General features: G+C 39.6%; 1 long non-coding RNA gene across 1 annotated transcript in view; it reads right to left on the bottom strand.

Annotated features, from left to right (window-relative positions):
- Positions 1–1,090: 1,090 nt before the first annotated feature.
- LOC138850492 (uncharacterized) overlaps positions 1,091–25,820 on the bottom strand; it is a 76,558-nt gene continuing 51,828 nt past the window's right edge. Inside the window, exon 3 of the long non-coding RNA XR_011390303.1 lies at positions 1,091–6,183. This is a non-coding gene — a long non-coding RNA (uncharacterized lncRNA). The remainder of the gene's footprint in view (positions 6,184–25,820) is intronic.

Raw genomic sequence — 25,820 nt, 5'->3', positions numbered from 1 at the left:
CTTTCATATCCTTCTAGTCCTCCATCACTATATTTTATCCAAAGTCCTGAGTTCTTTAGAGTAAGATAAACAGTGCTTTAGCACTAGATTTGCTGTCTGCAACTGACTAAAGACTGACAAATGTTTCTGCAAAAATCTAGATCTGAAAAGACAAGCAAAAAAAAATATTTTGGAAGTTGCTTATAGTGTGCCGGAACTCACTTAGTAGAACACCATGACCCAGGGCAATGAAAGACAGAAATATTTTAGGGAATTTCTGTTTTAAAAAATCACCAGCTTTTTTGGTTAGAAGCCATTGCTCCTTCAACCTTACTTCATACAAATTAAAAAAAAAAAAAAAAAAAAAAAACCTGAGGACTTTAAAATAGGCTATAAGAAACCTCAAATGATTTTTAGTGGAAAATTGTGCACCCAAATCACAAAAGGTTTAAATTAGTAGCTTAAAAAGTTCCATTCACCACACACTTCAGGAAGTAAGAGGTTTTTTTGTTAGTTTTTTTGGTTTCTCTTTAGTATCATTTCTCCAAATCTGTGACCAGCTGAACTGCTTATTCCAGGTCATTAAACCCCTTAATAATTTTAACTCCCAGGGTCAGTCTGAAAAAGGATATGGCTGTCTATGTATTGCGGTCAGGTTCATGTAGCAGAAAAAAAACTACTACTCACGTGCACTTGCGTATGCACTGACACACCCCAACCATGCAGAAGCCCTTATTACCACAAAGGTAAGCATCAAAAAGAATTTTCATATGTAAATCAGCACAAGACAACTATGCCAAAGCCTGATGTACATTTCAAATTTTAAATGGTTTGCAGTCCATCCCAGGTGAGGTCAAGTTGTTTCACTTTGTCTCAGATTGTCAAACATTTCTACTAGCTTTGGATAAGCATTCAATGGACTAGTCTTTCTAAATATGGGCTCTAAAGAAGTCAGTTCCCTAGAGAGTTTAATTGATACATAGAGGGAAAGAGTCTCATGGTTAAACTAGGCAATGCTTAGTTAAATAAAGTTACATCTATTTTTTATTTTTTAACTTTTATTTAATAAATATAAATTTCCAAAGTACAATTTTTTGATTATAGTGGCTTCCCTCCCCCATAACCTCCCTCCCACCTGCAACCATCCCATCTCCCACTCCCTCTCCCATCCCATTCACATGAAGATTCATTTTCAATTATCTTCATATACAGAAGATCAATTTAGTATATACTAAGTAAAGATTTCAACAATTTGCACCCACACAGATACATAAAATATAAAGTACTGTTTGAGTAGTAGTTTTACCATTAATTTGCATAGTACAACACATTAAGAACAGAGATACTACATGGGGAGTAGCTGCACAGTGACTCCTGTTGTTGATTTAGCAATTGACACTCTTGTTTATGGCGTCAGTAATCACCCGAGGTTCTTGTCATGAACTGCCAAGACTATGGAAGCCTTTTGAGTTTGCCGACTCTGGTCATATTTAGACAGGGCCATAGTCAAAGCAGAAGTTCTCTCCTCCCTTCAGAGAAAGGTACCTCCTTCTTCGATGGCCCGTTCTTTCCACTGGGATCTCATTCACAGAGATCTTTCATTTAGGTCCCCCCCCCCTTTTTTTTTTGTCACAGTGTCTTGGCTTTCCATGCCTGAGAAACGCTCATGGGCTTTTTAGCCAGATCAGAATGCCTTAAGGGCTGATTCTGAGGCCAGAGTGCTGTTTAGGACTAGATCTATTTTGTGTCCTCTTGTTTCCTAACTGGTAGGGCTTCTCACAAGTGTTATATGTACAAGATGTTCATAAAATGTTAATGTACACTGTGATTTGGGAAATGGATAGTGAGTCCATGATAAAACTGGTACCCAGCATTTCCCAAAGTTGTCTGACTATCCCATGGGGGTGTTGCTGTAAGCCAGAAGTGGTGGGAGAATGTGAAATTCTTTACGTTCGGGGCTGCTTGGTTTTTCTTTTCAGTGTCCGTTTACCAACAGGTGCATCCCTAATTATCCTTCCTTCACAGCCCCAGCTGTCTCTGGGTGCCCTCTTGATGCTCAGGACTCCTTCAGTTACAAAAGGTTCATTTCTTTGTAAATACAGGCAGGTATTTTATCCAGTTCTCTCAAAATTTTTTTCTGGTAATGACACCAAAAGCTAGAAAGTTTTGTTGTTTGCTGTACATTACTAAAATATATACATATACATATATATTCATATCAATGTATTCTGATTTGCATGGCAAACCATTTGTAACACACTAGTACATATGTTAACTACAAAATAAAAAGAATTAATTTAACTTAATAAAAACAATTGGCCCATGACACAAACAAAGAGTAATAGCATAATAAATTCAATACCATCTATCACAGGTAACCACTATACTAATTTTAGGATGTATTTTCCCTTTATTTTTAATTTTCAGCATTTTCAAATGTATCTATATCCCTAAAGAATATGTTTTTTTTTATTTCTGAGACACATGAAAGTAGAATTATACTCCATGTATTCTTCAAAGACTTTAACTTTTCCCTAAATGATATTTTTCTAAGACATAGCCATATTGTGCATAGGTAGGTTCATTCTTTTTTGCTGCAACATAGTTTTACATTGCATGAATATACTACAGTTTATCTACTTTCCCTGTTGATGGACATTTACAATGTTTCTAGTGTTTTCACCAATTTAAATAATAATACTATGAATATTCTTGTACATGTATAAGGTTTTCTTTATGTTATATAATTGGTAAAAATAGCAGATTATATCTTATGAAACTGTTAAACTTTAATTATAAGACTGTACAATGTTACATTACTACCAATATATGTACATAAATATAAATATTAAATATGTGCATGTATGTATGCATACATATATAGAATAGGTATTTGTACAAATATATTACAGTTTTTATAAGTCCTCTTCATCAATAGCAATTGAGATTTTTTTATTTGGTGGCTTTAAGTTTAGAATTGTTACAAAATATTTGTGAATTAAACCTGTTATCATTATATGTTAAAATCTATACCAAAAGATACTTTTTATCAGAGATGCATTTTTCTAACATTTATACAGTTATCCTTTTTATTTATTTATTTCTTTTTGGTTAGTATTAGCTGGAAATATCTTTTTCTAATCTTGGACTTTCAAATGTTTTGTCCTTACATTTCTACATCTGCTTTTTTAATCTGCCAGGTTAATCCACTTATATTTACTACAATCATTGATATATTTGGATACATTTGTTACACTGTAATTCTTTTATCAATTTTTATTGCTTTTTACCAGCTTTTTTACTCTCTGATTTTATGTTCATTGAATGATTTTGACTGATAAACACCTTTCTTCTGTGCTTACTCTAAAAATTATGTGATACATATTTACCTTTTCAAATACTAAAATCATTCAGTATTTTAAATCCTGAAACAATAAAGGGACCCCAGAATCTTTCTGCCCAAAGTGCAGTCTGTATCATCACCACTGGCCTACAGTGGGGGCTTGATGACACACACATCCCTGACCACCTGTGGTTGCCATTCTGCTGAAAAAGTATGGACCCTACACCAAATTTGGTTGAAATGTCAAGTGTGATGATACATGCATGCACAGCGATGGTCTGAAAAAGTCTATTACAAAACAAGTCTTGTAGGAGAGAATAAGGTGTGTCCCAGATGGTTCTAAAAGCAGCTATGAACATAAAGGAAAGGAGGCTGGCTTGACGTTTTTTGATGGAATGTCAGTTGAGGGAAGGGGATGAAATTGTGCTGTGCGTAAGATGTCTACACCACAATTACTACTACTGGAAGATTTTTTTTTTTTTTGACAGGCAGAGTGGACAGTGAGAGAGAGAGACAGAGAGAAAGGTCTTCCTTTGCCGTTGGTTCACCCTCCAATGGCCGCCGCAGCCGGCGCGCTGCGGCCGGCACACCACGCTGATCCAATGGGCAGGAGCCAGGAGCCAGGTGCTTTTCCTGGTCTCCCATGGGGTGCAGGGCCCAAGCACTTGGGCCATCCTCCACTGCACTCCCTGGCCACAGCAGAGGGCTGGCCTGGAAGAGGGGCAACCGGGACAGAATCCGGCGCCCCGACCGGGACTAGAACCCGGTGTGCCGGCGCCGCTAGGCGGAGGATTAGCCTAGTGAGCCGCGGCGCCGGCCCTGGAAGATTTTGTTACCTGGGTCCTCTGCCTGCAAACAAACTTTCATTTTGAACTCGGCTATTTCGTGCTACATTTGAAGTCTTATTAAGCCCCTGTTAAAGATTTAACAGATCTATGTCAAAAGTTATTGTTGGCCAGCGCCGCGGCTCACTATGCATCTGTCACCAAGAAAGAAAGAAAGAGAGAGAGAAAGAAAGAAAGAAAGAAAGAAGAAAGAAAGAAAGAAAGAAAGAAAGAAAGAAAGAAAGAAAGAAAGAAAGAAAGAAAGAAAGAAAGAAAAGAACAAAGGAAGGAAGGAAGGAAGGAAGGAAGGAAGGAAGGAAGGAAGGAAGGAAGGAAGGAAGGAAGGAAGGAAGGAGAAAAAAAGACTATTTCTCAAGGTCCTGATAAAAATCACTATGGCACCCATGTGACACACCTAACTGCCATGAGACAGGGCACTAATGCTGCTGGTACAAGTTTGAGGATATCTTAGAGAAGAAATTTATAAATATTGAGCAACATAAAGAGAATGCCCAGATCTCCAGATTAATCCAGCGACACCAAGAAGGAAAGAAGTTAAGAAAGGAAAGGAATAGAGGAAAAAAGGCAGAAACTTTGATATAGGAGGAGGTAACTAAAAACTGAAACAGATTTGACCCTACTGGAAACATAAAATTAAGTGAAATCATTTATACAACAAAAAGATAAAAGAAGCTTTTGTGCATCTACTATTTAGGTTCTAAATTAACTTTGCTATCTGCTGAAATGAACCAATTGTCAAAACTTCATGGCCTTTGTCAACACTGTGGCACAAGTTACAGTTATATGGTTACAGTTACATGGTCTTCATGGTAAATGTATGGAGAGTTACAGGACATACAAGAGAGGACAATGAGGCTTGTCTTACCTTAATCATCAGAACTCACTGTCTTACCTAAATCCTCCATGGCATAGCATCCATTTCCTTAAACTAGTCCAGAGTAGACACAGATGGTTTAACTCAATGAATAATGAGTTTAAGCTAAGTCAAATCTTTACTCCTTAAAAACTGGATTGACAAAATGGGACCCTATGGGCTATCCCTTCTTAGATAAAATAGTAAATACTGCTCCAAGTAAATTAAAACAGGCCTTCAAAAGGTGAATCCCATTATATATGACATAGTGAATTGATTATTATTCCCACTGTTCCTTTGTTTAATAGCCCTATTTGGCCTATTGTTAACGCTGGGAAAAAATGATGGCATTTCACAGAGTTTCATCACAATCCTAGTACCACGGACCCATTAATGAAGGCACTCATATTTCATATTAATAAAATTATTAGCTCTATAAAATTAACTACTGGTATAGAGAAGTATTTTGGTCTTATAAATTTGCAAAATTACCAGCTTATTCCAATAAAATTTAGTCCACAATTTGCCTTCACCTTCAGAGGAACACATATGTCTGTGCCAATTTCATATGGTGAAGTCTAAACCCCCAGTCTTTAGCCTGTGATGGTATTTGGAGATTGGGTCTTTAAAGAGGTAAAATGAGGTTACATGGGAGGCAGAAATGGGCAAACATTATTGATGGTCTTATAAGAAATTAGGAAACAGACAAAAAACAGATGGAGGATGATCGCGTGAAGACACAGGGAGAAGGCAGCCATCTGTAAGCCAAGGATGGGGCCTCAGAAGAAACCAAACTTACCAACACACTGGCTTTGGGCTTCTAGCCCCATTATTATTTACATTTTGGGTGCCTATGAGACAAGAGTTTCCAGAGTTCATTACCCAAAAGGATGCAACTTGTACAAGGAATTTCCTCTGTCTTTGGTCAGTCCAGACAGCCAGACCATTGGCTCACACGTCTGCAGACAGAGTACACACAGATAGTGACTATCTTAGTCCATGTGTGCAGTTCTAACAAAACCCTTCGATTGGGTAACTGATAAAGCAGACAAATTGATTTCTTACAGTTATGAAGGCTGAGAAGTCCAAGATCAAGGTGTCTGGTGAGGACTGCTCTGTGCTTCCAAGATCATGATCTGAGGGGACCAACACTGGATCGCCACCTGATGAAAGGAATGAAAAGTAAAGGGGATGAATGCCCTATCTCACATGGGAGAATTGCAGAAGACTAAACAGCACTCCCTTCAATCTGTACCCGTTTTACAAGGCTACCAATCTCATCAGTGACGGTGGAACCCTCATGACTTAGTCACTTCCCAAAGACTGTATCTCTTAACATGGTTGCACTGGGGACCAGGTCTTCATTTGAATAAAATGTTTTGGAGGAAACAAAACCTTTCAAGCCTTACCAATGAATTACACTGTTATTTCACTTCTCAGCATACCCAATGGTGGGCCTCAGGCTACAGGCTTCACAGAATTTCATAATGGCTTACTAATACTAACTGATAGAATTAAAAAGGAGAGAACAATCCAAAATGGGAAGTGAGATACACAGCAGACTCATAGAATGGCAGATGTCCTAAACAGCACTCTGGCCTCAGAATCAGCCCTTAAGGCATTCAGATCTGGCTGAAAAGCCCATGAGAGTATTTTAGGCATGGAAAGCCAAGACACTCTGGCAAAAAACAAACAAACAAACAAAACACTAAATGAAAGATCTCTGTGAGTGAGTGAGATCCAAGTGGAAAGAACAGGCCATCAAAGAAGGAGGTACCTTTCCCTGAAGGGAGGAGAGAACTTCCACTTTGACTATGACCTTGTCTAAATAAGATCAGAGTTGGCTAACTCAAAAAGCCTTCCATAGCCTTGGCAACTCATGACAAGAGCCTAGGATGATTACTGATGCCATAAACAAGAGTGTCAATTTGTTAAGTCAACAACAGGAGTCACTGTGTACTTACTCCTCATGTAGGATCTCTGTCCTTAATGTATTGTTCAATGTGAATTAATGGTATAACTAGTACACAAACAGTACTTTACACTTTGTGTTTCTGTGTGGGTGCAAACTGTTAAAATCTTTACTTAATATATAGTAAATTGATCTTCTGTATATAAAGATTATTGAAAATTAATCTTGATGTGAATGGAATGGGAGAGGGAGTGGGAGATGGGAGGATTGTGGGTGGGAGGGAAGTTATGGCAGGGAAAAAGCCACTGGAATCCATAAGCTGTACTTTGGAAATTTATATTTGTTAAATAAAAGTTTAAAAATTTGTTTCTTTAAAAAAAAAGGCAACAGTTATCCGTCTTGTATCAGAGATGAATTGTAATAGGGAGTCTCGGCTCCATCCTTTTTTTTTTTTTTCATCTCAAAAAAAATTTCACTGCTAACAACTTTTTGTTTTTTAGAGGCAGAGTAGCAAAGAGAGGGACAGAGCAACAGACAGACAAAAACTCCCAGCTGACAGGTTCACTCTTCAAATGCTGGTAACTGAGGCTGGGCCAGGAAGACATCAGGTACAAGGAATCCAATCCAAGTTACTCATGTGCATGGTAAAGAGCCAAATACTTGGAGTCATTAGCTGCTTCCTCCTAGGTTACACATTAGCAGGAAGCTGGAACCAGGATCAGGAATGGAGCCAGGATCAGAACCCAGGCACTCCAATAAGGGATGTGAGTGTCTTAACTGGCCTCTTAGCCAAATGTCCACACGTAGTTGCTGACAACTTTTAATCTCCTTCCCCTTTACCATGAACCTAATCATCTAAGCTGTCTGAAAAGAAAGCCCACAAGATCCTTCCTTTAGCACCTGTGAGCTCTAACGGGCTACACTTTTAATGACAATACAAGCCTCAAGCCTGTTTCCCTTTCTGACTCTATCAAGCCATTTTTGGAAGCCTTGGCAGCTTCCTTGTTTCACCCAAAAAGTTTTATTATGTGAGCAATAAACATTTTCATACCTTTGTGAGGTGTGTGTGCAATCTTCCACCTCAATATCTGAACCAAATTTTGGGTGGGTGTCATCCTACTTCTTCAGAGCAGCTACACAATTCACTAAGTGAGAATATACTCATTGAAAACTATGCAAAAGTATACATGGTATAATGTATTACTCTATGCCTTAATATTTCTCCTTCGTCCCAACTAACATGTTTTTCTTTAATTCAGTTCTTTTGTTAAACCATATCAAGGCGGCGCTGTGGCTCAATAGGCTAATCCTCCACCTGCAGCGCCGGTACCCGGGGGTTCTAGTCCTGGTCAGGGTGCTGGATTCTGTCCCGGTTGCCCCTCTTCCAGTCCAGCTCTCTGCTGTGGCCCGGGAGTGCAGTGGAGAATGGCCCAAGTCCTTGGGCCCTGCACCTGCATGGGAGACCAAGAGGAAGCACCTGGCTCCTGGCTTTGGATCAGCGCGGTGCACCAGCCACAACGCGCTGGCTATAGCGGCCACTTGGGGGGTGAACCAACAGAAAAAGGAAGTCCTTTCTCTATGTCTCTCTCTCTCTTTCACTGTCTAATTCTGCTTGTCAAAAATAAAAAATAAAAAAAAACCATATCAAGACAGTAGAATTCTTACCACTTCATCAAGAAGATGGTTTACTTCATGTTCACCAACTTCTTTGGGTATCACTTCTTTTTTCAGTCTATAGTCATTTTCTCTCCTCCTTTACCTTGCACTTTCCATTATTGTTATCTCATTCTAGATCTAGCTTTGCATTTGTGATTGCTTTTAAGAGCTCTCTTTTAGGTTGCTTCATCCTAAACTGGAAGGTACATAAAAAGTGGATGTTGTGACACAGTGGGTTAAGCTGCCACTTGAAACACCCACATCCCCTGTCTGAGCCCCAGGGACAGAATTAGACCTCCACTTCCAACCCATTTTCTTGCTAATGCATCCCTGGGAGGCAACAGAAGTTGGCCCAAGTTCTTGGGCTCAGGCCGTCCACATAGGAGGCCTGGATGGAGTTCCAGATTCCCGGGTTGGCATGCTCCAGCACTCCCTGGCGGTCGGGCACTGGGGAGTGAACCAGCACATGGAAGATCTCTCTGGGTGTCTCTCCCTCTTTCTCTGTCATTCTACCTTTTAAATAAATAAATCTCAAAAAAAAGCAGAAAATATAGACTTTTTTCTCTCATGATTAACTTCTGTTCCATCATGTATGGTTTTATAACTTTCATTTTTTATTTTTAGCAATTATCTCCACAAATATTGCCTCTTCCCTTTCCTTTTTACTTTGTTTCTGACAATTTCTCCAACTTACATTGGGTCTTATTCATTCCTCCGTATTTCTAAAGCTTTATTTATATTTTCCATCTTTTGTCCTGTTCATTTACTGTATTTTGAGTGATTTTTTTGGATCAATTCTTTCAGCTCACTAACTCTTCTTTCACCTATGTCTCATCTGCTGTTAATCTATACTTTTTTTTTATCTTAACAACTGTATTCCTTATACTTAAAATTTTTATTTGGTTTCTTCTTCAAATCTCCCTGGTTATTTTTGAACTATCACTTTGCTTTTGCATCTTGGACTTTATTTTCTATATCTTTTAAACATTTCATTTATAGTATTATTGTATTATCTGATAATCTCAATGTTAGAAGTCCATGGGGCAGTCTCTTGTTTTTGCTAAATTTTAGACATGAAAGCTTTTTTCTTTTTGAGGGCTTGGGTTGACTTTAATTTTGAGCTACATGGGCTTGAGATTTCTCTGAAAATCAATCAGTCTAAATAGAAGATGCTATCTTTCAGAGAGGATTTGCATTGCTTCTGCTGAGCCAAGGGTTGCAGCCAATCTCCAATCACTTTGCTTAGCTTTAAAGATCCCAATGTGCTAAAAAACAGGCTGTCCATCATGCTACTGAGAGATAACTTCATCTCTTACTGCTTCTTTAATATTAGCACTCTATTGTGACAAACACTTTTCCAATTAGTTCTCCAATTATTTTCTGGTCCCACCTTAACTAAAATTCACAGATTAATTGGAATATTTGTTAGTATAGAATGCAATTTTCCTAGACATTCTTTACTTCCTTTAGTACAGCAATGCATGAGAAAATTATGCTTCACCTAGGATCTAGTTGATTTGAAACACATAGGCCTTGGGAACTTATCTTACTCCTAGAAATGGAAATGTAAGGAACAGAGTGTCATCCCTTTTTACTAAAGATACCTGAGGGCAGAGGTAAAATGCGCCCCTTACTTCATAACTCATAAACAATAGCCCCACTAGACTATGTGTCCGTTTCAGCAGAAATAGGGGACTCATGATTATCTAACTTCTCCAAAGTGCTTTCTTTGGATTGTCTGATTCAGCTTATATAAAAATATTGTGTTTCAGGCATGCACTGTGACATGGTAAGCGCTGGCATCCCATACGGATGCCGGTTCATGTCCTGTCTGCTCCTCCTCTGATCCAGCTCCCTGCTTATGGCCTGGGAACACAGTGGAAGATGGCCCAAGCCCTTGGGTCCTTGTACCCATGTGGGAGACCTGGAAGCTCCTGGCTCCTGGTTTCGGGTTGGCCCAGCTCTGGCAGTTGCAGCCATTGGGGAGTGATCCATCAGATAGAAGACACTTTCTCTCTGTCTCTGTAACTCTAACTCTCAAAGAAATATATAAAAAATATTTTTAAAAATTATATATTTTTTGTGATTATTGTTTTCACTTTTGTTTTTGTTTTTTGTTTTTTTCTATCTTTCTCAGGGCATTTAATACCAGTTTATAAAAAGTTTCAGTATGCTGGTAACAATTACCACTAAAGATATAGTCTCCCTACACCGTTTTTACTCTCACTTTGATAAACTAAAAGACATTTTAAACACTTTGCCTGTTTTCTTCAATCTAGAGATTTGATTTATACCTTGAAGAAGAAGATGGATTTTTTTTTGACAGGCAGAGTGGACAGTGAGAGAGAGAGACAGAGAGAAAGGTCTTCCTTTGCCGTTGGTTCACCCTCCAATGGCTGCCGCAGCCAGCGTGCTGCGGCCAGCGCACCACACTGATCCGATGCCAGGAGCCAGGTACTTATCCTGGTCTCTCATGGGGTGCAGGGCCCAAGCACTTGGGCCATCCTCCACTGCACTCCCTGGCCACAGCAGAGAGCTGGCCTGGAAGAGGGGCAACCGGGACAGAATCCGGCGCCCCGACCGGGACTAGAACCCGGTGTGCCGGCTCTGCAAGGTGGAGGATTAGCCTAGTGAGCCGTGGCGCCGGCCTATATTGCTTTCGATACACTACTTTTGGAAGGGGTAGGGGAAGGAACAGGGATGCACTTCAAAGTTTTCCACCTGGCATTCCTCACTATGATAGCTCATATCCCAGTGTGGGAGCAGACATTTAACCTGGCAGTTAATAGGCCAGTTAGGTTACCTGCTTTGCCTGGTCTACCTTTAGTCAGAGAATCTCCAATTAGATTCACAGCAAACTTCTCATCAGAAACCCTACAGGCTAGGAGGGAATGGTGAGACATAGCCCAGGTACTAAGAGAGAAAAACTGCCAGCCCAGAATACTATATCCTGCAAAGCTCTCATTTGTGAATGAAGGTGAAATAAAGAACTTTCATAGCAAATAGAAATTGAAAGAATTTGTCGCCACTCATCCAGCCCTGCAAAAAATGCTTAAAGAAACACAGAAACATGGCCATCAATATGAATAAAGTAAAGGAAGAAAACCTCCCAGTAAAAGATTATAGGAACCTCAAAGCATATACTAGAAAATATCTTTAGGAAAATGGCAGGGCAAAGTTACTACTTATCAATAGTCACATTGAACATTAACGGCCTCAAATCTGCAGATAAAAGACACAGATTGGCTGAATGGATTAAGGAACAAAACCCATCTATTTGCTGCTTACAAGAAACACATCTTTCCAACAAAGATGCATGCAGACTGAAAGTGAAAGGCTGGAAATGATATTCCATATCAACAGAAATGAAAAGAGAGTGTATGTAGCCATCTTAATATCAGACAACATAAACTTTAACACAAAAACTGTTGAAAGAGACAAATAGGGGCACTATATAATGATTAAGACATCAATTCAACAGGAAAATGTAACTATTATAACTGTATATGCAACTAGTTACAGGGCACTGGGTTATTTAAAAGATATGTAAAGGGGTTGTGTTCGAGATGGCGGAATAGTGAGGGCACGCACCAATAGTCCGGGAAAAGATAGTTTAATAAAACTGGAGTTACAGTAGCCTCAGGAAAAGGATCAGGAAAAAATTGCAGAGGAAACTCTCCCGGATCTAGTGGCTGTGACTCGGAGGTCCTACGGGGAGAGCAAGGTCACCCACTGCGTGGAAGCTGAGCCGCAGGAGCCACCAGAGCTGCCAGAGCCGCCGGAGCTGCAGAGACTGCGTGCCAGCGCTGGAGGGGAGGTGAGACAAAAACCTCTCGGTAACCTGAGACATTGGCGGGGAAAGGCAGAAAGAGCCTGCAGAGAACGAGGCCTGAAACCCCATTGGGGAAAGTTCACCAGGCTGGCTGGAGGAGAGAAAAAAATTGAATAAATAAGGGGAACCTGCACAGACATTTAGCCTCTCTCTGCACTCACCTTACAAAGCCAAGCCAGCCAAAGGGCAGGTGCCATTTTACGTAAGTAAAGCGGTGCGTGCCATTTTGCATATGTAAAATGGGTGCTCCTCATTAGCCAAGCAAAAAAAACTGACTCTGGTAAGCAAACGAATACCCACAGGGGCCAGATTTCATACATCAACTACTCTCAATTCCACTCAGCTGTGTAGAATTACTTCCCAACTGAGTCAAAAAAAATAAAATAAAATAAAATAAAATGAGAGAGAGAGAGAGAGAGAGAGAGAGAGCAAGCAAAAAAACAATCAGGGTGAATCACCTTTGGCACACCCTTAAGCCTGAGGAACCAAACAGAGCTCTCTGGCCAAACCCATCACAGCCTCTAAGGATCCATCAAAAGCAGACAGTCCTCTTAATCTAGAGTCACAGTATAATGAGAAAAAACCAAAGAATATCTCCAATATGCCAAACAAATGCAAAAGCTGAGGTAATAAGAACAAGGAAGACACTATGACGCCCCCAAACAAAATAGACACCCCAATTCGAGATTATGAAGATGATGAGATAGAAGAAATTCAAGAAGCAGATCTCAAAAAATTAATAAGAACATTAAGAAGTTCTCAAAAATAAAATCTCGAACTACAGAAATCCTTAATGGACAAAATGGAAAATCTCTCTCGTGAAAATGAAATATTAAGGAGGAATCAAAATGAAATGAAACAACTAGTAGAAAATGAAACTGTGATAGTGACGAGAAATCATAATGAAATGAAGAATTCAACAGATCAAATGACAAACACATTAGAGAGCCTTACAAACAGAATGGGTGCCGGATGCCCCTCTTCCAGGCCAGCCCTCTACTGTGGCCAGGGAGTGCAGTGGAGGATGGCCCAGGTGCTTGGGTCCTGCACCCCATGGGAGACCAGGAAAAGCACCTGGCTCATGGCTCCTGCCATCGGATCAGCGCGGTGCGCGGGCCGCGGCGGCCACTGGAGGGTGAACCAACGGCAAAGGAAGACCTTTCTCTCTGTCTCTCTCTCTCACTGTCCACTCTGCCTGTCAAAAAAAAAAATTCTTAAAAAAAAAAAACAGAATGGGTGAAGCAGAAGAGAGAATATCGGACTTAGAAGACAGAGCACAGGCAAATATACAATCAAACCAAAGAAAAGAAGAGGAAATTAGAAATCTAAGACATATTGTCGAGAATTTTCAGGATACTATTAAAAAAAAAAACAACATTCGGGTTCTAGGAGTTCCTGAAGGCATGGAGAGGGATAAAGAATTAGAAGGCCTTTTTAGTGAGATATTAGCAGAAAATTTCCCAGGTTTGGAGAAGGACGGAGACATCCTAATCTCATAGAACTCCTAATAAACATGACCAAAAGAGATCCTCACCAAGACACGTTGTAATTAAACTCACTGCAGTGAAACATAAAGAAAAGATCCTAAAGTGTGCAAGAGAGAAACGTCAGATTACTCTCAGAGGATCTCCAATCAGACTCACAGCTGACTTCTCATCAGAAAACCTACAGGCTAGGAGGGAATGGCGAGATATAGCCCAGGAACTAAGAGAGAAAAATTGCCAGCCCAGAATATTATATCCTGCAAAGTTCTCATTTGTGAATGAAGGTGAAATAAAGAACTTTCATAGCAAACAGAAATTGAAAGAATTTGTCGCCACTTGTCCAGCCCTGCAAAAGATGCTTAAAGATGTGTTACACACAGAAAGATGGAAACACGGTCTCAATATGAAGGAAGGTAAATGAAGGAAACCTCACACCAAAAGATCACAGGAAGTTCAAAACATATATCAGAAAATATCTTTAGCAAATGGCAGGGCAGAGTTACTACTTATCAGTAGTCACATTGAACGTCAATGGGCTGAACTGTCCAGTTAAAAGACATCAATTGGCTGATTGGCTTAAGGAACAAAACCCATCTATTTGCTGCTTACAAGAAACACATCTTTCCAACAAAGATCCATACAGACTGAAAGTGAAAGGCTGGAAAAAGATATACCATGCCAACAGAAATGGGCGTAGCCATCTTAATATCGGACAACATAAACTTTAACACAAAAACTGTTAGGAGAGACAAAGAGGGGCACTATATAATGATGAAGGGATCAATTCAACAGGAATATATAATGATTAACAATGTATATGCACCTAATTAGTGGGTACCAGTTTATTTAAAAGATTTGTTAAGGGACTTAAAAGGAGACTTAGACTCCAATATAATAGTACTGGGGGACTTCAATACTCCACTCTCAAAAAAAGACAGATCAACTGGACAGAAGATCAACAAGGAGACAGTAGATTTAAAATACACTATAGCACAAATGGATCTAACAGATATCTACAGAACTTTTCCTCCTACACAGAAAGCATTTACACTCTTCTCAGCAGTACATGGAACCTTCTCTAGGATTGACCACATACTAGGCCATAAAGCAAGTCTCAGCAAATTCAAAAGAATTAGAATCATACCATGCAGCTTCTCAGACCGTAAAGGAATGAAGTTGGAAATTAGCAACTCAGGAATCCCTAGAGCATACACAAACACATGGAGATTGAACAACATGCTCCTGAATGAACAATGGGTCATAGAAGAAATTAAAAGAGAAATCAAAAACTTTCTGGAAGTAAATGAGGATAACAGCACAACATACCAAAACTTATGGGACGCAGCAAAAGCAGTGTTAAGAGGGAAGTTTATATCAATAGGTGCCTACATCAAGAAATTGGAAAGGCACCAAATAGATGAGCTTTCAATTCACCTCAAGGATCTAGAAAACCTACAGCAAACCAGACCCAAATCTAGTAGGAGAAGAGAAATAATTAAAATCCGAGAAGAAATCAACAGGATTGAATAAAAAAAAATTACAAAAAATCAGCCAAACGAGGAAATGGTTTTTTGAAAAAATAAACAAAATTGACACCCCATTGGCCCAACTAACTAAAAAAAGAAAAGACCCAAATCAATAAAATCAGAGATGAAAAAGGAAACGTAACAACAGACACCATAGAAATAAAAAGAATCATCAGAAATTACTAGAAGGACTTGATTTCCAGCAAACTGGGAAACCTATCAGAAATGGATAGATTCCTGGACACATGCAACCTACCTAAATTGAACCAGGAAGACATAGAAAACCTGAACAGACCCATAACTGAGACAGAAATTGAAACAGTCATAAAGGCCCTCCCAACAAAGAAAAGCCCAGGACCAGATGGATTCACTGCTGAATTCTACCAGACATGTAAAGAAGAACTGACTCCAATTCTTCTCAAACTATTCAGAACAATCGAAAAAGGGGGAGTCCTCCCAAATTCTTTCTATGAAGCCAGCATCACCTTAATTCCTAAGCCAGAAACATATGCAGCATTGAAAGAGAATCACAGACCTATATCCCTGATGAACATAGATGCAAAAATCCTCAATAAACTTCTGGCCAATAGAATGCAACAACACATCAGAAAGATCATCCACCCAGACCAAGTGGGATTTATTCCTGGTATGCAAGGATGGTTCAATGTGCACAAAACAATCAATGTGATACACTACATTAACAAACTGCAGAAGAAAAAGCATAGGATAACCTCAATAGATGCCGAGAAAGCATTCGATAAAATTCAACACACTTTCATGATGAAAACTATAAGCAAACTGGGTATGGAAGGAACAGTCCTCAATACAATCAAAGCAATTTATGAAAAACCCACAGCCAACTTCATATTGAATGGGGAAAAGCTGAAAGCATTTCCACTGAGGTCTGGTACCAGACAGGGATGCCCACTCTCACCACTGCTATGCAATATAGTTCTGGAAGTTCTAGCCAGAGCTATTAGGCAAGAAAAAGAAATTAAAGCAATACAAATTGGGAAGGAAGAAGTCAAACTATCCCTCATTGCAGATGATATGATTCTTTACTTAGGGGATCCAAAGAACTCTACTAAAAGACTATTGGACCTCAAGGAAGAGTTTGGCAAAGTAGCAGGATATAAAATCAATGCACAAAAATCAACAGCCTTTGTATACACAGGCAATACCACGGCTGAGAAAGAACTGCTAAGTCACTCAATTCACAGTAGCCACAAAACCAATCACTATCTTGGAATAAACTTAATTAAGGACGTTAAAGATCTCTATGATGAAAATTACAAAATCTTAAAGAAAGAAATAGAAGAGGATACCAAGAAATGGAAAAATCTTCCATGCTCATGGATTGGAAGAATCAACATCATCAAAATGTCCATTCTCCCAAAAGCAATTTATACATTCAATGCAATACCAATCAAGATACCAAAGACCTTCTTCTCAGATCTGGAAAAAATGATGCTGAAATTCATATGGAGACACGGGTGACCTCGAATAGCTAAAGCAATCTTGTACAACAAAATCAAAGCTGGAGGCATCACAATACCAGATTTCAGGACATACTACAGGACAGTTGTAATCAAAACAGCATGGTACTGGTACAGAAATAGATGGATAGACCAATGGAACAGAATAGAAACACCAGAAATCAAACATCTACAGCCAAGTCATATTTGATTAAGGATCCAAAACGAATCCCTGGAATAAGGACAGTCTATTCAATAAAAGGTGCTGGGAAAATTGGATTTCCATGTGCAAATCATGAAGCAAGACCCGTACCTGTCAACTTACACAAAAATTCACTCAACATGGATTAAAGACTTAAATCTACAACCCGACACCATCAAATTACTAGAGAGCATCGGAAAAACCCTGCAAGATAATTACCGGCAACGACTTCTTGGAAAATACCCCAGAAGCACAGGTTGTCAAAGCCAAAATTAACTATTGACATTGCATCAAATTGAGAAGTTTCTGTACTGCAAAAGAAACAGTCAGGAGAGTGAAGAGGCAAATTACAGAATGGGAAAAAATATTTGTAATCTATGCAACAGATAAAGGGTTGATAACCAGAATCTACAAAGAAATCAAGAAACTCCACAACATCAAAACAAACAACCCACTTAACAGATGGGCCAAGGACCTCAAGAGACATTTTTCAAAAGAGGAAATCCAAATGGCCAACAGGCACATGAAAAAATGTTCAGGATCACTAGCAATCAGGGAAATGCAAATCAAAAGCACAATGAGGTTTCACCTAACCGCGGTTAGAATGGCTCACATTCAGAAATCTACCAACAACAGATGCTGGAGAGGATGTGGGGGAAAAGGAACACTAACCCACTGTTGGTGGGAATGCAAACTGGTGAAGCCACTATGGAAGTCAGTCTGGAGATTCCTCAGAAAGCTGAATATAACCCTACGATACACCCCAGCCATCCCACTCCTTGGAATTTACCCAAAGGAAATTAAATTGGCAAACAAACAAGCTGTCTGCACATTAATGATTATTGCAGCTCAATTCACAATAGCTAAGACCTGGAATCAACCCAAATGCCCATCAACAGTAGACTGGATAAAGAAATTATGGGACATGTACTCTATAGAATACTATGCAGCGGTCAAAAACAATGGAACCTGGTCATTTGCAACAAGATGGAGGAATTTGAAAAACATCATGCTGAGTGAATTAAGCCAGTCCCAGAGAGACAAATATCATATGTTCTCCCCGATCGGTGACAACTAACTTAGCACCAAAGGGGAAACTTGTTGAAGTGAAATGGACACTATGAGAAACAGGACTTAATCAGCTCTTGTCCGGACTGTTGATGTACAATGTAATACTTTATTCATTTTAGTATTTTTTTTGTTCTAGTACTATTGGTTGAACTCTGTAATTAACACACAATTATTCTTAGGTGTTTAAATTTTAACTGAAAAGTGATCCCTGTTAGGAATTTGGAAAACATTATGCTGAGTGAAATAAGCCAGTCCCAAAGGGACAAATACCATATGTTCTCCCTGATCGGTGACAACTAACTGAGCACCAAAAAGGAAACCTGTTAAAGTGAAATGAACACTATGAGAAACGGTGACTTGATCAGCCCTTGCCCTCACTGTTGATGAACAACTTAATACGTTATCCCTCTTAGTATTTTTTTTTTGTTCTACTTAATATTTTTTCTTGAATACTGTAATTAATACACAGTTATTCTTAAGTGTTGAAACTTAACTGAAAAGTGATCGCTGTTAAATATAAGAGTGGGAATAAGAGAGGGAAGAGATGTGCAATTTGGGACATGCTCAAGCTGACTTACCTCAAACGGTAGAGTTAGAAACATATCAGGGGATTCAAATTCAATCCCATCAAGCTGGCATGTACCAATGCTGTGGGGAGCAACTCGGACTAGACTGTTACTGGAATTAAGACTTATTCTATGCATCTGCTCTCCCACAATATGGCGCTGGGAGAGGAGGAAACAGCTTCTACACAGCTGCGTCCAGTTCAACCAATAAACAGCAGGACCTGCTCCTGATTGGAGGAGAGCAGCGTACTCGGCGTGTGGGCAGCCGAGTTGGGATTGGTGGAAGAGAACTATAAAGGAGGAGAGAGACAACATGCACCAGGAACATCTGAAGGAACACCTGAGGAACATCTGAGCAGCCCCCGAGAGAGCCGGCCGGCGGTGTGCCGCTCCCCCGTGGAAGTAGGGAAAGTGGCTAGGGGGAACCGCCCTTCCACGGAGGTGGAAGGGTCGGTAGCCAACCCAGGAAGAACCAGCAGCAAACCCGGGGAGGGCCGAGCAGACAAAAGAACAGCGCAGGGTCCTGTGTCGTTCCTCCGCGAAGACGGGGAGCGACACAATGCCATCTCACTAGTCCAGGTGATCAATTTCTGTTCACAGTTGATCATACTGATAGGTCTAAGAGCCAAAGGGAGCACATAAACAAAACTAGTGTCTGCAAATACTAGCTGATAGAATAAAAAAGTGAGAGAACTATCCAACATGGGAAGCGAGATACACAGCAGACTCAGAATGGCAGATGTCCTAAACAGCACTGTGGCCTCAGAATCAGCCCTTAAGGCACGCAGATCCGGCTGAAAAGCCCATGAGAGTATTACAGGCATGGAAAGTGAAAACACTCTGGAAAAAAAAAAAACCACCTAATTGAAAGATCTCTGAGAGTGAGATCCCAATGGAAAGAACAGGTCATCAAAGAAGGAAGTACCTTTCTCTGAAGGTAGGAGAGAACTTCCACTTTGACTACGACCTTGTCTAAATATGATCAGAATCAGTGAACTCAAAAGGCTTCCATAGCCTTGGCAACTCATGACAAGAGCCTAGGGGGATTGCTGACACCACAAACAAGAGTGTCAAATTGTTAAGTCAACAACAGGAGTCACTGTGCACTTACTCCTCATGTAGGATCTCTGTTCTAAATGTGTTGTACCTTGTGATTTAATGCTATAACTAGTACTCAAACAGTATTTTTCACTTTGTGTTTCTATGTGGGTGCAAACTGTTGTAAGCTTTACTTAATATATGCTAAATTGATCTTCTGTATATAAAGATAATTGAAAATGAATCTTGATGTGAGTGGAACGGGAGAGGGAGTGGGAGAGGGTAGGGTTGCAGGTAGAGGGAAGTTTGGGGGGGGGGAAGCTATTGTAATCCATAAGCTGTGCATTGGAAATTTATATTCATTAAATAAAAGTTAAAAAAAAAAAAGGCTCCATGGGAGGATAAATTTTCTGCCCTGAAGGGAAGATTTCTGCCTTTACTTTTTATCTTCATTAAAGTAAATGAATGCTGCATGGATTTGCCATAATAAAAGCATCACTTCCAGTCATAATGGAATAACTTGTAGTGAACTCATCTTCCTACCAGAAGCAGCAACCGAAGAGTGTAGAGTTGTCATTTGTGGGGAAAGGGAGCACTTTCTTATTATGGCACCCAGGAGATCAGGCCAGGCAGTGTGATCTCTCAGTGCTGAGAACTCAAGGACTTGGGCTCATGGTAACTGAGGCAGCTGCAAGTTACAGAGTATATCACTCTGCTCATGAACTTCTAAGTTGAGCAAGACTTTCTAGGGACACCTAATTTTTGCTACACTCAGTCATCTGGGGCAGCTCCAAAGTTGTAGGATAGCATTATCCACAGCTTTGAGTTCACTTGTGTATGTGGGGGGGGATGATGCTGGGAAGTCTCAAACTATGGCTGGGATCACTGGAGCTCCTTGGGTATCATCATCTCTATGTGACGTCTCTGTGTTCTCTTTAGGGGAGCCAGACTCCCCATGTTCCCAGGTCAGTTGTCTCCAGAAAGGGAAACAGACCAAAGGCCAACTGCATTTTGTAAGTAACCTTAGATGTTATGCTGCCTCTCATCCAAAAATCACTCAAATTGGCCTAAAATTTGGAGGGAAGAGACTCATGCTCCAACTCTTGGAGAGGAATGTCACAAATTGTGTAGACAACTGCAAAAACCACTCCAAGACCCAGAAGCACATGTAGAATAGTGTTATATGGTGATAGAGATCAAGTTTCTTGAAGAAGAAATCAGTTGATCTACTGGGGCAGGGAGAGGGAGCAGGAAATATATAATTGTGGGATTAAGAAGGTATAGAGGGGCGGGCTCTGTGGTGCAGTGGGTTAATGCCCTGGCCTGAAGTGCCCGCATCCATATGGGCGCCAGGTCTAGTCTAGACTGCTCCACTTCCAATCCAGCTCTCTGCTATGGCCTGGGATAGCAGTGGAAGATGGCCCAAGTCCTTGTGCCCCTGCACCCACATGGGAGACCCAGAAGAAGCTCCTGGATCCTAGCTATGGATCGGCGCAGTTCCGGCCATTGAGGCCACTTGGGTAGTGAACCATCGGATGGAAGACCTCTCTCTCTCTCTCTCTCTCTCTCTGCCTCTCTTTTTTCTGTGTAACTCTGACTCTCAAGTAAAAAATAAATGAAATCTTAAAAAAAAAGAAGGTATATAAAATGTAAAATGCAAACCAAATTTCATATTGGTAGCATTCAAGGAAAAGCTTATCAAAAACTTGTTGAAGAACATCATTTTTGCATATATCTTTTTAAAAAAAAAGATGTTGGGCAATTAAAGGAAGAATTAGCACACTGAGTAAGAACATAACATTGTACTGTAATTTATCTGGAATGGTCTGGAATGGACGTGTAAGAATAAAGGTCACCGGGATGTAGTGAGAAATTAAAGCTCAAAACTTAACAGTTGAAACTGGGAGATACAGACAGCTTTTGAAAGCAGATGGCATGGGCCTTTGGCCTAGAGGTTAAGATAGCCACATCTCATGTTTGAATGTCTGCGTTCAAACCCAGCTCCACTTTCCACTCTAGCTTCTTGCTAATGGTCTCCCAGGGAGGCAACAGATGATGGGTCAAGTAATTGGTCCCACATGTATTGAGATCTGAGCTCCTGATTTTGGCTTGGCACAACCCTGGCTGTTCTAGGCATATGAGTAGTGAGAAGGGAGATCTGGATGTTTCTTTTTCTGTCTGACTCTCAACTAAATAAAATGTTTCTAAATTTGAAAGTGGAAACATCTGATTTTGAGTTATTTCAATGTAAAAGTATGAAATGAATAAGGATGATAAATTGTATTATATATTTATATACATTTATTAAATATAATAATTTCAAGGAAAATAATCTAGTTCCAAAGGGAGAAAGTAGATGAATTGAGTACAAAAATATCTTCTAAAAGGCCTAGTCTTTATATGGAAACAAAGGAGAAAGAGATAGAAAATTAAGCATAAAGTATACAAGGAGACATGGAATAGAGACCTATTGACAAAGAGAAGGGAAAGAAATAGAATCATGAGTAAAGCATTTTCTCCATCACCAATAAGAAAGTAAGTTCACAGGAAAAAAGAGCAAGAAATTTTTTACCAAAATATTATACTAAAAGAAATATGAAATATGAAAACTTTCAGACATCTCACAATGTAATTTATTTACACATTCATAGTCCATAAAATAACCTTGCAGGTGGTATCAATATTAACCCTACTTTCTCAAGGAAAAACAATGAGTCATGTTTAGATTACCTGACTCCCAGGAGTGCATAATTCATATCAGGGAAAGGATATGAAACCAGCTCTGTCTCCCCAGGACATGTTCATAAAACTGACCAAAGATGCAAACAAAATATAAAGTTGAAGATAAATTTAAAACTTTAATTGACTGCTGTAATCACACTTGCATAGGTACACAGATGTGCACACTCTGTACAAAAAATCACCCCAGCTTCCTGGAGACAGTGTTGGAGCCAGGAAGACCCATTAGGGGACTAGACATACCAAGGTAGAGCACAATAATGTATCTTTTTATAAATGCAAGAAGGATTCATTATGTATTTTCTATAATTTATTCTTTGTTCATCCTCAAAAATTCTTTTAGGTAATGTTGATGAACATTACAATCTATGTTCACAATCCAGGCTGTTTCAAAATATTTGTCTCTCATACACAAAATTCCATTGAATATGTGTTTGTGTGTGTGTGTGTGTTCATATATAGCATTTATAGGGGAACTTCAAAAAGTTTATGGACAATTGAATTAAAAAGTAAGTTTATCTTCTCTTAGCCTGTGGTTTATCTTTACATTCTTTTAATAGTATCTTTTGAAGAATAGTTTATTTTAAAAAATCAATAAAACCTATTTTATCAACTTACATTTTTGTCAATTGTGTTTTTGGTGTCACAATAAAAAAATCTTCACCAAACTCGGTATCACAGAAGTTTTCTGCCATGTTTTCTTTTGGTTTTATAATTTTAGGTTTTACATGCACATGATATGCACTATGCTATGCTTCTGTAACAGATTTATATATATATATATATATACACACACATATACATATATATACTTTCATACACATGCATACTTATAGACATCTCCCTATCTCCTTATTTGTCTAAATAGCTGAAAATTATCATCTATTTCTCTCTCTTCCTCCCTCATCAACACATTGTTAGGCAAGAGAAAATATTCAGCTGGATTTACCTTAAGATATCTATTTTTTTTATTTAAGGTAAATAAATTTCATGTATTTGATATATACAGATTTAAGAACATAGTAATACTTCCCACTCCATCCCCCCTCCCACCCATGCTCCTACTCTTCCTCCTCCTTCCTCTCATATTCCCTCTCTTAATTTTTACAATGATCTACTTCCAGTTTATACTCATAGGATTAACCTACACTGAGTAAAGGGTTCAATAAATAGTACAAAGCAAAAAACAGTGTTCCTCAACAGTAGAGACAAGGGCTGTAAATAATCATTGAATCTCAAAATGTCAGTTTCACTCCTATACATTACATTTTATACCTTTTGAAAGAAGATTTATTAATTTATTTGAAAATCAGAGTTACAGAGAGAGAGGTAGCTTTTCCAATCACTGGTTCACTCCCCAAATGGTCGCAACAGTTGCGGCTGGGCCTGACTGAAGCCAAGAGCCAGAAGCTTCTTCCAGGTCTCCCATGTGGATGCAGGGGCCCAAGCACTTGAGCCATCCTCCACTGCTTTTCCTTGGCCATCAGCAGGGAGCTGGATCATAAGCTGGGATTCACACCAGTGCCATATGTGATGCTGGATTGCAGGTGGTGGCTTTACCTGCTACTCTACAACGCTGGACCTGAGACACCAATTTTAAAATGTCTATTAATTCCATAATGGCCATATGTTTCTAAAATTTGTATCCTGATAAAGAAAAACATATAATATTTATAGCCCCACAGCAGTGTATGACTTGGTTAATTATTAGAATCAATTTAAATTTATTCTTTAGATCACATTTTCAAAATGAGTTAATAAGTGTAACTGAGGGAGGGCATTGGCCTAGTGGTTAAGATGCCTGCATCCCATACCAGGCTCCCTGGGTTTAATGCCAGCCTTTGGCTGTGTATTGCAGCTTACTGCTAATGGAGACCCCAGGAGGCAGCAGTGATGGCTGAAATGATTGGGTTCTTACCACTCACACTGGAGACCTGGGATAAGGTTGAGTTCCCAGCTCCTGGTTCTGACCCTTCTTAGCCCTGTTACAGGTAGCTAGGGAATAAACCAGCATACAGGAACTTCCTTCCTTCCTTCCTTCCTTCCTTCCTTCCTTCCTTCCTTTCCTTCCTTCCTTTCCTTCCTTCCCTTCCCTTTCCTTCCTTCCTTCCTTCCTTCCTTCCTTCCTTCCTTCCTTCCTTCCTCCTTTCCTTTCCTTTCCTTTCCTTTCCTTTCCTTTCCTTTCCTTTCTCTTTCTCTTTCTTTCTCTTTCCTTTCCTTTCCTTTCCTTTCCTTTCCTTTCCTTTCCTTTCCTTTCCTTTCCTTTCCTTTCCTTTCCTTTCCTTTCTCTTTCTCTTTCTCTTTCTCTTTCTCTTTCCTTTCTCTTTCTCTTTCTCTTTCTCTTTCTCTTTCCCTTTCCTTTCCTTTCCTTTCCTTTCCTTTCTCTTTCTCTTTCTCTTTCTCTTTCTCTTTCCTTTCCTTTCTCTTTCTCTTTCTCTTTCTCTTTCTCTTTCCCTTTCCTTTCCTTTCCTTTCCTTTTTCTTTCTTTTCTTTTGTTCATTTTCCTTTCTTTCTGTTTCATAAATAAATGTTAAAAAACAAAAACAAATGTGCACCTTAACTGAGTTCATGGTGAGGTACGACTACGGCATGCAATTTGTTACATTTCACAAGCCAGGAGACACCTTCTCTCTGAATGCCCAAGAACACTTGTGTCCCAAGACCCCAGAAGATGTTGTTGGTTGTGAACATGCATGACTGGGAACAAATGGAAGCCTATTTTATGATAATCACTTTCTAATGCTTCTTTCAGCCCTGCTGCCCTGATATAGTTCAGAAAAGAAGCAAGGCAGTGGTTTCCACTTTATGCTCCTGTTCTTGATAAAGGCGAGTAAACTAAGGGAAATGTGTAAGGTTGTTTTCACACTGAGAACTAGCAATGCTCACTGAATGCCTCTTAGCATAATAGCAAAGTAAGTAACGTTTATCAGAAGCAGAAGCCTATTTTTAAAAAAAAAAGAAAATAATTTTTAGGAGAAGAGAAAGCTGTCTTGAAGGCAATTCTGTGTATTCTTGGCTCATTAAATATACATTTCAAGAGGAGGGCAAGATGGCAGAATAGGAAGGGAGCACATTGTCAGTCTGGGAAAAGACAGTTTAATAGAAGTGGAGATACTGCAGTTTCACGGAAGAGTTAGGGAAGAAACAGCAGAATAAACACCTCCAGAACATCTGGTGCACAGTGGACCTATGTAGAGGGCATGGGCACCCACGGCTCGGGACCCCAGCCACGGAATCTACGCACCAGTGCTGGAAAAGGAGGTGAGGCAAAAGCTCAGTGGCCCAAGACACCGGCGGGA

The sequence above is a fragment of the Oryctolagus cuniculus genome, chromosome 1 (assembly GCF_964237555.1).
Source record: "Oryctolagus cuniculus chromosome 1, mOryCun1.1, whole genome shotgun sequence".
Lineage (NCBI taxonomy): Eukaryota > Metazoa > Chordata > Mammalia > Lagomorpha > Leporidae > Oryctolagus > Oryctolagus cuniculus.
The sequence above is the reverse complement of the archived record's forward strand: the minus strand, read 5'-3'. Positions and strand labels throughout refer to the sequence as shown.